Below are 11,324 nucleotides of genomic sequence, written 5' to 3'. Positions count from 1 at the left end.
TGGCCTAGGGCCGCAGCCACTGCGCCTAGGCTCTCAAGACACCGCCTCCGCCAACCAACAAGCAGCAGGGGTGCCACCCAAAACCACCACCAGATCCACGCACTAGGAGGCCAGATCCACGCACAGACCATGGATCAAAGCATGAGGACATGGGATCCAGTGGTGACTACGATGACGGCTAGGCCATGGCGCAGTGACCCCTACTTGCGTGTTCCTTGCTGACAACAGCGCGGGGGTGAGATCCACACCGGTAGATCCTAGATCCACGCTATAGGACAGCGGAGCGGGCTTCAGACTCAATGGCGATGGCGGCGACGGCGCCATAGCCCTGCATGGGGAGAGAAAAGCACCCCGCCACCGCCCTCCTTGCGGCCACCGACCTCTAGTGGTTTGCTCCGGTGGTGGCAAGGAGAAGGGGGTGGGGAGGAAGAGGCCTCGGCAGTGGGGCAGAGAGCTCTGCTCGGGAGCCAGGGGCAACGTGCGTGTAGATGAGCCACTGCTCCCGCAGCCGCTTGCCGCCCATTTCCATTAGGAAAAGCTAAAAGATGTGTTGAAAATTTATGAGAGCCATTAGATTCTCTTTCAATGGTGAATAGAGGGCTAAAAGGTACGCCATGCCTTGCTAGAGGAAAGGCACCGAATCTGAGTCCTCGCGTGGAAGGGGGAAGGTGAGGTGGGGGGAAATATTTCAGAATAAAATTTTTGGCGGCGTCCGCTGGCTCACGCTCTCGTCACGTGCAATAGATAGAAAAGGAAAGGGAACGGCAGACGAGAAAGGAAAGGGAAGCCTGGTCGGATCGTTCGCTCGGAACAAATACGATGAACGACTGTAGAAATGGAATTGGGTCATTTCTAGGCAGAGAGAACTTACTAAAGAACTTGATCTGGCCTTTCATTTGATCAACGAGTGCTACGATGTGGAATTTTGTGCCAAGTTTAGTGGTCTAGGCGCACTATGCATGAACAACTACTTGAGCCTTGGGGTGATGCTCTACTCGTACGGTCGTACCAACAGGAGTGGAGCAAAATTCCAAAAACAAAACTGAAAAAATGGAGCCCTGGGCAAATCAGGCCGGATAGCGACCAAACAATCGGAGCCAAGGTGGACTTGGACAACACATCGATCGGACCCTAGAAAAGGAAAACAAGGATAGACTCCAGACCGCAACACCGATAGCCATGCAAGGCCCCGTCGCATCCGAGTCTAGCATGGTCGCCTCGTGCCCAGGCCAATAAAACGGCACCTCCTCGCCACGCCGTCTCGTCATCATCAAAATAAAGTTGAATGTTGTTTAGCTCCATCGGCCAACTGATAACGTAATCAAGATGGGGCGCATTGCACCGTCGCTTGTACTTGCCATCACCTCCGCGCTCCTACTCCCGGCGTCGTTCTACCCCCGCCAAGCCGATCAAGACCATGCCCACGCACTAGAGCTTCCACCTACCGCTGCTTGATGGCGTCACCGACGCTGAGAGCCTCTCCTTCGACCGCAGCGGCTGAGGCCCCTATGCCAGTGTCTCTGATGGCCACATCCTCAAGTAGGGCATGTTAGGATGATCTTCACTAGTTGGCCCAATAACCAATTAGGCCCTTGATCCACGCCCTGATCGAGGGCGCTTAGCCAGTTCTCCTGGCTGATGGGCCCCTATCACGTAGCGCCATAAAAAAGGATGATGGGGGCTAGGGCACAAGACATGAGGTCACCGGTAGCCACTAGCCCCACCCCGAAGTTCCTAACCCTAGACCGATCGAGAGGGGCGTTGTGAGTGACGGGAAGCGCCATCGCCTTCACCACCACCATAGCGCCACGCCTGCATGGCTTCCCCTACTATGACTCTAGTGGCCATGTCATGGTGTTGCTATGGGCGTGACTGTGCATGGCGAGGTACATCACCAAGTCTCCCATCTAAGTCAAGTTATCCTCTGATCTACGATCATATAGGTCATATTTTCTATTAATGGTATCAGAGCAATGGTTCTAGTGTGTAGATCTAGATTGGGGTAGAAAAGTCAAAAGAAATTAGAAGGAGTTGATAGATTCCTAAACCCTAACCCTAGATCACCACTACCGGCCATCGCCTCGACGCCGCACGGGAAATGCACCTCGAGCCATCGCGGGCGCAATAAGAATCCACCTAACCCTAACCCTAGAGTAGGGAAACAAACAGAGAAGGGGAGGAAGAACCTACCTAGTCTCCTTACTGCCGTCACCATTGCCATTGCGCGGGAAGAGATCCACCGTTGTACAGGCCCCAAAGGGCACCACCGCGGCGCCGCTTGATGCCCAAAGGGACCACTGTGGTTTTGCTTGATGGCATCACACACGGCTCTAGCCACACGCATGCACCGGCAAGGGGTGCCATGGTGGCACCATCTCTTTCGTCGTGCTCGTCCCGAAGTAGTCTACTGCGGTGGCAGTGGTGTGCAGCGTGTCAAAGAGAGAGAAGCAGAGGAAAGAATGAGCTCTAGGGTTTTAGGGAGCCATGCACACGTGCTCAGGGCACCGTCGCTAGACCGCTCGACGGTGGTGCGCTCACCCTACGGTGGGCGCGCGCACCGGTGAGGGGACTCGTGGCGGTGCCCCATATCCTACTACCATGTTGTTGGGTGAGAAAGGAGAGATAGTTAGCCGGTGTGGTGCTAAGGAGAGGAGACGGGGGAGAGAAAGAACAGAATGAGTTAGGGTTTTGAGGGAGCGGCGTGGCGCCATTTTTGTTTCGTGCGAGAAGTGTGGGCGACCGTCGGATGACGATCGACGACGGGGGCACGATCGGGCCGAATGAGGCCCTGGCGGGCGAGTGAAATCATGGCCCTGGCCTTGGTTGGGGCCTGGTATGCGGGCGCATGTTGTACTTGAAGTAGGCTACGGGCTCTTTGGGCTTGGCCAGGGCGCATGACAGCGCAGTGCGCACGGCTCGGTTACAGGCCGGATTTGCCGCTGGGCGGCTGTGGGAACAAGCGCAAGAATGGGCCATGTCGCGTGAACTGGGCCTTCGGGCTAAAATGCAACGTAACGGTCTACTTTTGAGTTTTATTAATTTCAGAAGCACATTTTGATGAATTTTGTCAAGTTTTGATGTTAAATCTCTGTCAAAATTTGAACCAACGAGATTATTTTTTCAGAGAGTAGATGAGTACAGTAAAATGCTTCTAAAATATAGATAAATTAGTTTTTCATGTTTCTGTTGTAAAGTTTAATGTTGATTATCTTCTAATTAAATTCAAACTAATGGGAGAATTTAATTTGAAGAGAAGTTATATTTAGTAAATGATGATTATGTTTATCCTCTAATTAAATTGGAGGAGTAGTCCGATTTGTTTATGTTAAATTATGGTATTGTTATCTTATGATCAACGTTGATGATAACAATATTATAATGAGTTTAAGTTTGAAGTTTAAATCTCTGAAAAAAATTACACCAATGTGGTCAATTTTTCAGAGAGTAGATAAAGACCAAGAAATGCTCCTGAACTAATAGAATGTATTTTATTATCGTGTTTCCGCTGCAATGATGTTGATTATCTTCTAATTAAATTTGAACCAATGGAAAAATTTAATTTTGAAGAGTAGTTATATGTCTTTCAAGTTAATTTATCAGTTTTATGCATTAATTCTATTTTTTGCCCAACAGTGATGTAGAATTGATGTAGAAGCATCTTGTATGTTTAATTTTTTAACCGACAAGATCTCTCGGCTGCATGCCAACGGGCTGCAATGCTAGGGTATGTGAATAAAAAGACTTGAGTCAAGCCAGTTCAGAACAGCTTTTTGTTAGCTTACAATTTTCTAATTAAATTGGTATCAACAGGAAGATTTAATTATAAAATAAAGTATAAGTAAATGTTTTAGTCGTCATGACTAAGTTTTCGTATAGATGTATCCTGCATGGGGAGAAGTTTAGCATAATACTTATGTTAGTCAATCCTGTATGGCGGGAGAAGTTTTGTGATGACATATGTTTTTGTATCCCGCATAGCAAGAGAAGTTTGGGTAGCTCTTATACTATCCTAGTATTAACCATGGCACAATAGAAATGCACCATCATGGCTAATACTAATCAAAAGATAAGAAAAAGATGTAAGTGTGACTTACAAAAGTACAGTTAATAAAAGACCTCGATGAGTTCTTAAAGTAGAATGAAGAAAGTGTACTCCTATATGGATCAAGAAATAACTTTGTTTGCATGACGTAATCATGTGAATGAAGTAAGTAATAAGTGTCTCCTCGGTCACAGTTTTCCTAGATAGTTCTCAAAATTATGACAGTAAAGTTTATGCCATATTTCGAGGAGGAGAACAGTAAGATCAATTAAGAAAGATACTCTTCATTAAGAGTGAGATAAAGATCAATTAAGAAAGATACTCTTCATTAAGAGTGAGATAAAAATTAATTAAGATAAATATGACCGTCGGAGGACTACAACGGTCATAATAACGATACCCCTAAGCAGAGATATAGCTAAATTCCGAGATTTTTTAAAGTTCTGATAGAAAGGTACCATAGTCAGCCTCAAAGATATAAAGGCGGTGCTTAAAGCGTCATATGAGGTTTTAACAGATGAAACCTAAAAGTGCATCTAGCCCTTGAGTGGGTTTTGGATGATTGAATGACAACGTGATTAAAGGTCTAACCCGTTTGCTAAGTGTGGACAGGTAATAGGTTATCTCATAGGTACTTAATGAAAGCTAAAATGATGTGTTGTTGTATAAACAATCTAGTTCAAGCACAAGACAACAATGCAAATGGAATTCATACAAAGACTTATTTATTGTGGGATTTCCATGTACTGTGTGAAAGCAAGCTCATAAGAATTAATTAATGAGATATGAGAGATTACATATGGAATGGTCTCATATTTGAAGCTTGCTAAATTGAAATAAAAAAGATAACAATACAAATGAATAGTTGATTCAACACAAGATGTGAGTTGATGGCTTGAGTTGGTGAAGATAGCAAGGAAAGGCTTTGAGGTACTAAGCAAGGGTGAAGAGCAAGCGATGGCTTGGTGGCCGAAAAACCTAGCTAGGGTAAAGAAGGAAGTACTTGCATTTAGTTGAGATACTAATCAAGCTACAATGGTCATATTGATGTAGAGGATCAAATCTATATTGGACAAAGTGTTTGAAGTGACTTGATGCATTTGGAGTTATTCATATTTGATGAATGGAATCAAGTCATCTGCTCAAGATGGCTATGCTCAAGTGACAAGATCAATATCAACATGTTGGCACCCTTACTTGAAGATTGAAAAAGACGGCATTAATTCAAAAGATGTCAACTCAAGCGGTATAAATTTGTTTTTCCTTTAATCTTGAGTTTAATAGGTACGCCGTACTATTAATAGAGATGCATCATGTTGATAAATAATGTTTCATAAGTGCTTAAGCCAACCCATGTGAGTTTTGAGTATTTGAGAGACAAAAGAGCTAACTGATTTCTTGCTGGTCCGGCAATACCGGACGTGTCCGGTATTTGCCCAACAATGGTAAAACTGTTGTTCTTGGGTTGGTTCGTCTAGAGTTCTGACATAAGTTGGGAGTTCCGACGGTCGGGAGTTCTGGCAATGGTCGGGAGTTCCGACGTCTCGCGCTTTAACTGACTTGGAGAGTTCATTGTGGTGGTCATACCGGACGTGTCCGGTATTCATACCGGACGTGTCTGGTATGGACAACCAGAGGCCAACGGCTAGTTTTCAAATGCCTTGAGAGTCAGGAGTTCCAACATAAGTCGGGAGTTTTGACAATCGAAAGTTCTGGCATGAGTCGGGAGTTCCAACACCTCACATACTTTAACTCAGTTACATGGTTTTCAAATATGCTGAGGGTCGGGAGTTCCGACAGTCGGGAGTTCCAGCATTCATCGAGAGTTCTGATGCCACACATTGTCACTGTAACTTAGTTACCGTTGGGGCAGTATAAGTCATACCAGACGTGTCCAGTATGTAGTCCGGTATGGCAACAGTTATAAAACGACTAATTTTTCCACGGAGGCTATAAATACCCCAAGCCTCCACCTTTAGAGGCTGCTGATTCTGTTGGTTTCTATACACATTTTTTAGTCTTGCCAACGCTCCCAAACCCTCTCTTAGTGAGTGTGTGATCCAAATAGCAAAATCCAATTATGGTTAAGAGAGAATTTGAAAAAGAGAGATAGCCACCACTTGAGCACTTGTGCATATTGTCTACTTCGTGAATCGCATTTGTTACTCTTGAACTCTTCGGTCCTAGACGGCTAGGCGTCACTGGGGATCACCCGAGAGATTGTGGTGTGCCTCGAAAAGTTTGTAACGGTCGATTCCACCGCCTTGGAATCAACTAGTGGAAGGAGTGTAACACCCTAAAATTTGAATTCTATTTAAAATAGTAAATTTGATTTAAATATGCAATTATATGTGCAATTCAGATTAGGAAATAATATTTCTTTTATGAAATTAAAAGAAAATACAAGAATAGAAACATGTTGATGCATTCATGCTATTGCGTATTCATTTCTGTGACGGGTGGTTTTGTTCAAATGCTAAAAGATTTTAAAAATCTTTTGAAAATGAGTTTGAAAATTTTATTTATAAAAAGAAAAAGGAATTTCCTTCCATTCCCTCCCTTCCTCGGTTTCGGCCCGCAGGCCTTTCTTTCCGCGGCCCAGCACCAGCCCTAGCCCAGCTCGCCTCCCCCTTTTCCCGCTCGGCCTAGCTTCGCGCCAGCAGCCCAGCCGCGTGCTCCGTGCCGGCCCAGCTATGCTTGGCCCAGCAACGGCCGCGTCAGCCCCGCCAGCCCAGCTCGGGCAACTGCCATCGCCGCGCGCCTTCGCCCCGCGCCCAGTCGCTGACCGCACGGCCCCACGCGTCAGCTCCGCCCCCTTCCTTCGGCAACCGCCCGCGCCTGGCGCTGCAGCAACCGCTGCCACTGACGCGCGTCGTGGGAGCGTCCTCCCCGTCCCTCAGCCTCGTTAAAAAGGCAGCCGAGCCCCCCCCTCGCGCGCCCCCTGCTGCCCCCGCTCCATTTTCGCCTCATTCCCGGCCGCAACTGCCGCACGGAGGAGCTCCGAGGATTGCCGTCCGCCGTCCGCGTCGCCGTCTTCCCCGAGCCACCGTCGACTCCATCCTTCCCCGCTGTGAGCTTCACCGTGGTCCCCTCTCTCTCCCCATGCGTTTTATTTCATGTTTCGTGGCTTTTAGCGCCCAATCCGCGAGCGCCGTGAGCTCCATGCCGCCGGCCATGGCGCCCGCGCCCCGGCTTTCCCCTCCGGCCGTCTTCTCGACCTGTGCGCGACCCCCTTCTTCCCCCCGAGCTCTCGGGTGCCCTCGGTTCCCAGTTTGGTGGACCCTAGCCCCCCTAACCGAGCTCGCCGGCGTGTTCCAATGCCGCCGGCCATGGCTAGCCTCGCCGGTGTTACTGTTCCGGCCGGCCGAACCCCCCTAGGCCGATCCTAGCCGTCCCTTGCGTGATCAACGGCCAGGAATTGAAGATACCCCTTCGCGGGTAGATTTGCTAAAGAGCCCTCCTAGTTTCACCGAATTGAACCCGCAAGTCCAAGGCGTATTTCCTCGAGTACGCATTCTCGTTTCGAAAGCGTAAAGTTCACTGTTTAAGTCAAAAGTACGCTTTCAGTATTTACAGAAATGCCATTCGAACTGTTTCGCTTATAAAATTGTCGTTTTAACTCCGAATTGATCCATTCAAATCGCGTTAGTTTCGTAATTTCATAAGCTACATGTTGGAGCTACTGTTAGACAAGTTTGGAACTTTTTAATTTCATGATTAGAATTAATTAAATATAGGGCTATAGGAAAACCCGTTTTAATCATAACTCTTCGCATTTTAGCTCCGTTTTTCGTGAACTTCGCGTTGACGTGATCGTAGCGAAACGTAGATAGTTTTACAAACATTTTATCTTGATTTCAATACTGTTGGTGTACTGTTCTAATGATAGGAATGTTTGCTTTGCATGAATGCTTTTGGAATGTTGTATGTTGCCGTGTTGGTCGCGTTCAGACGGTGAGGAAAACGTTGGAGACCAAGAACTCTTCGACGACCAGCAGGACCAGCACGAGTTTGTGAACCAAGGCAAGTATAACATGGGCCTTCCTTGATGTCCTATTTCACTGTAATCAATTACTCATGTGCATGTGTCTAATTTTGATACCCGTAAGGACATCCTAGTGATTGTTATCCTGTTCCTTGTCTCCTATGGGTTAAATGCATATGGGTAGATTGCTAGTGCTCTACCTGAACTTGACATACATATTGATGAATGATACTATGGAACAAAGAGAGTAACATGAATTATAACAACTGTTCCATAGGGCGAAAGTGCAAATGACCTTTGTTCATGTTGCTCCCGGCCCTCCATAAGGACTTATCTGTCGGCAAAAGCTGGGACTGACAGTGCAACCGGGAGAGTCATATGGCTCTGACTTTAGCTCAGTAATAGGACCTTTCCTAGCTGGTTAGAGGTTACCTTTTTGGCGCAAATGGGGCTTGCCACTTTGGGTATAGGGCTGCCTCTGTTCCTATGAGTATAGCCACGATGGATTTGTGCCATAGGAAAGGGGGGTCCCTACATCTGCCTGCCAAGGAAACCTAGCGGCCCTAACTTGTTAGGGAAACCTATGAAATGGCTTCATAGTGTACCCTGCCCGCTCACCTTGGTAGTGACATGGGAGTAATTAACCCGGGCATAAGGGGATCACGACTCGCGGTGAATGTGCACCACCTCTGCAGAGGGTAACAAACTGTTATAACAGCCGTGCTCACGGTTACGAGCGGCCCGGAAAACTCACAGAATAACTGTTTACTTGATGATGATCATTTAAGTTGTTCTATGATGAAATATGGTAAACCTGACCTTGATATATGTTCTTATGGGAATTAAATGGGAGCTTAAGCATAACTTGATAATACTTGAGAATAAAAGTTTGACCTATTAAAAATGCTAACTGCAGTAAACCAGAGTCTATCCTTTTTGAGCTTCATAACCCCATGTTAGCTTGCTAAGTACGGAATGTACTTACACTTGTTTATTTTCTTTACTTGGATAAAAATCCCGGATGGGTAACAGATGACAACGGGTATGAGGATTTCCCGGAGGATTATTAGGCTTGTGGTCAACCAGTTGACCTTCCCTGTGATGACGGCCATGAGAGTTTATTATCTTTTTATTATTCCGCTGTGATGTATAAGACTAAGTTTTATTATAACTCTGATGTATGAGACACCGTGATGATACTATTGTAATTTGTCAGCTTGTGTGTGTGATTGATTTCCTGGGCACACACGAGTTTTGTGCATTCAATTTTATCCTTAAAATTGGGTGTGACAAATTGGTATCAGAGCCGTGTTGACTGTAGGACGCAAGCCTAGATTAGAAAATGGTCGTTTTAGCAGCTTTGCTCCTCTGGTTTCTTGCTTACTGACTTATTCTTGTTATTTTATTAAAACATTTATGCTTTTCATACCTTAATCTATTATTTAAAATTGTTGATTCTAATTTCTATCTCACTTTAAATCTATAGATGTCTCATAATCCGAAGACTGCTCGACTCAGCACAGCAGGCTATCGTGCCATGTTCACCCCGCGTGCCCCACCGGCGGAGAGGGAGATTGTGATCATCTCCGACGACGAGGAGATGGCTACACCGATGCCTACACCTACTCCTACACCAGTCGCCGTGCCCGTCTATCCTGTGGTAGCTACACCTGAGGAGTCGACGGCTACTTCCCCTACACCTGCACCCGTCCCAGCTGCCCCCGTGGAGGACGAGGAGATTGGCTGGAAGTGCAAGTACTACTTCAAGCCAGCTCCAGAGACAGCCTACTACCACACTCTCCTCACCCACGTGCTGGACGACTACTTCCCCGACTTGCACGCCTCCATCAGCTACCACTGCGCCGAGTACAAGCACCCACTGGAGGCTACCTTCTGGAAGGTAGAGCTGGTGGTCACCGCATGGAATGATATCATCAATGGACATGAGGTGGAGACTGTCCACAGTGCCCCTGCCAGGAGAGCCCATGCTTTGGATGGCATGGAGGATGCAGCACAGAATGCCTACATCCACTACCATGGTCGTCGCTTCGAGGCCATGAGGGAGGATCGTTTCAGGTTCCTTCCTCGAAATGATCATGAGGGTGTTTGGCAGGTTTTGGCTCCACCAGAGAATGACCCCACTTTGGAGGCAACGGTGCAGCATGTCCACGCTATGCAGGGAGTGGATGATGAGGTCAAAGGAGAACTACGTGCATCTCAGAGGGCGCAGAGACGTCTTCAGAAACAAGTGGATGAACTTCGAGCACAGCTGGGACAGCCTTCCATCTACAAGAAGAAGCGCCGTTCCTTCACCATGATTAACACCGCTCCATAGGTGTTAGGTGCCTTGATCTAGATTATCACGTCGTTAGTTCGTGTCCTTATTTAGTCTTGTTGGTCTTGTGAACTTGGTTGATTAGATGTTTGATTTGTGAACTTGGTTGAGTTGGTATTTTGCTTGATTGCTGGAAGTTTGTGGGCATGTCCACAACTTCCTTAGATTGGAACTTTAAATTTAGAATGAAATCTTAATGCTGAAGTATCATTTTATCTTATCTCTGCTGTGCTGATTTCTGGAGCAGCCTGTGTTCTTTATCTGGTAACTCGAAATCTGGGATGATAAAAATTCTGAAATTTTTGTGGAGATAACTAGACCTCTGTATCTTTCAAGTGTCTTTGGAATCATGTCAATAGCTATTCAGGTTTGGGAGATCTAATTGGCACAAGTTGATGTTCCTGCGCTGTCTGGAACTCAGAACAGTATTCGGTTTAGCTCTATTTTTGGCTATGTGTGAGTTCGAATCTGTAAAAGTGGTCTAAATGAAAGTTGTAGCTGATGTCCTAAGCTTTCTAACGAATCTTGGTGCACCTCTGTTGGATCTCGGAAACTTGAGTTATAACAGTTTTACTGAACTGCTGAATTTGAATCTTGCCCAGAAAATTTTCAGCATTGTTTCTTATCTCTTGCAAGCTCTCTATAATTGGAAAAATCTCTAAATTTTGCACATTTGTTGGAAAACAGATGGCCGCAAGAGGAGGAAGAGGCAGAGGCCGTGGTCGTGGGCGTGATGCTCTTATGAATCCACCACCGCCACCTGTGACCATGGAGCAGATATTGGGAATGCAAGCGCAGCTGATGCAAGCTATGATGCAGCGCTTGGACAATGAACCTGCAAGAGGTCCACCGCCTGTCCAGGTTAGAGATAAGCGTGGAGAGTTTATGAAAGGTCGTCCACCGGTGTTCACACATGCCACAGACCCTATGGAGGCCGATGATTGGTTGCGTGCTGTGGAGAA

At 46.6% G+C, this 11,324-nt stretch overlaps 1 pseudogene; it reads left to right on the top strand.

Annotated features, from left to right (window-relative positions):
* The first annotated feature begins 1,326 nt into the window (after nt 1-1,326).
* Nucleotides 1,327-11,324, top strand: part of LOC136539871 (protein STRICTOSIDINE SYNTHASE-LIKE 10-like) — a 29,901-nt pseudogene continuing 19,903 nt past the window's right edge.

This window comes from Miscanthus floridulus, chromosome 2 (assembly GCF_019320115.1).
Source record: "Miscanthus floridulus cultivar M001 chromosome 2, ASM1932011v1, whole genome shotgun sequence".
Lineage (NCBI taxonomy): Eukaryota > Viridiplantae > Streptophyta > Magnoliopsida > Poales > Poaceae > Miscanthus > Miscanthus floridulus.
This window is presented reverse-complemented; position numbering and strand designations above follow the sequence as displayed.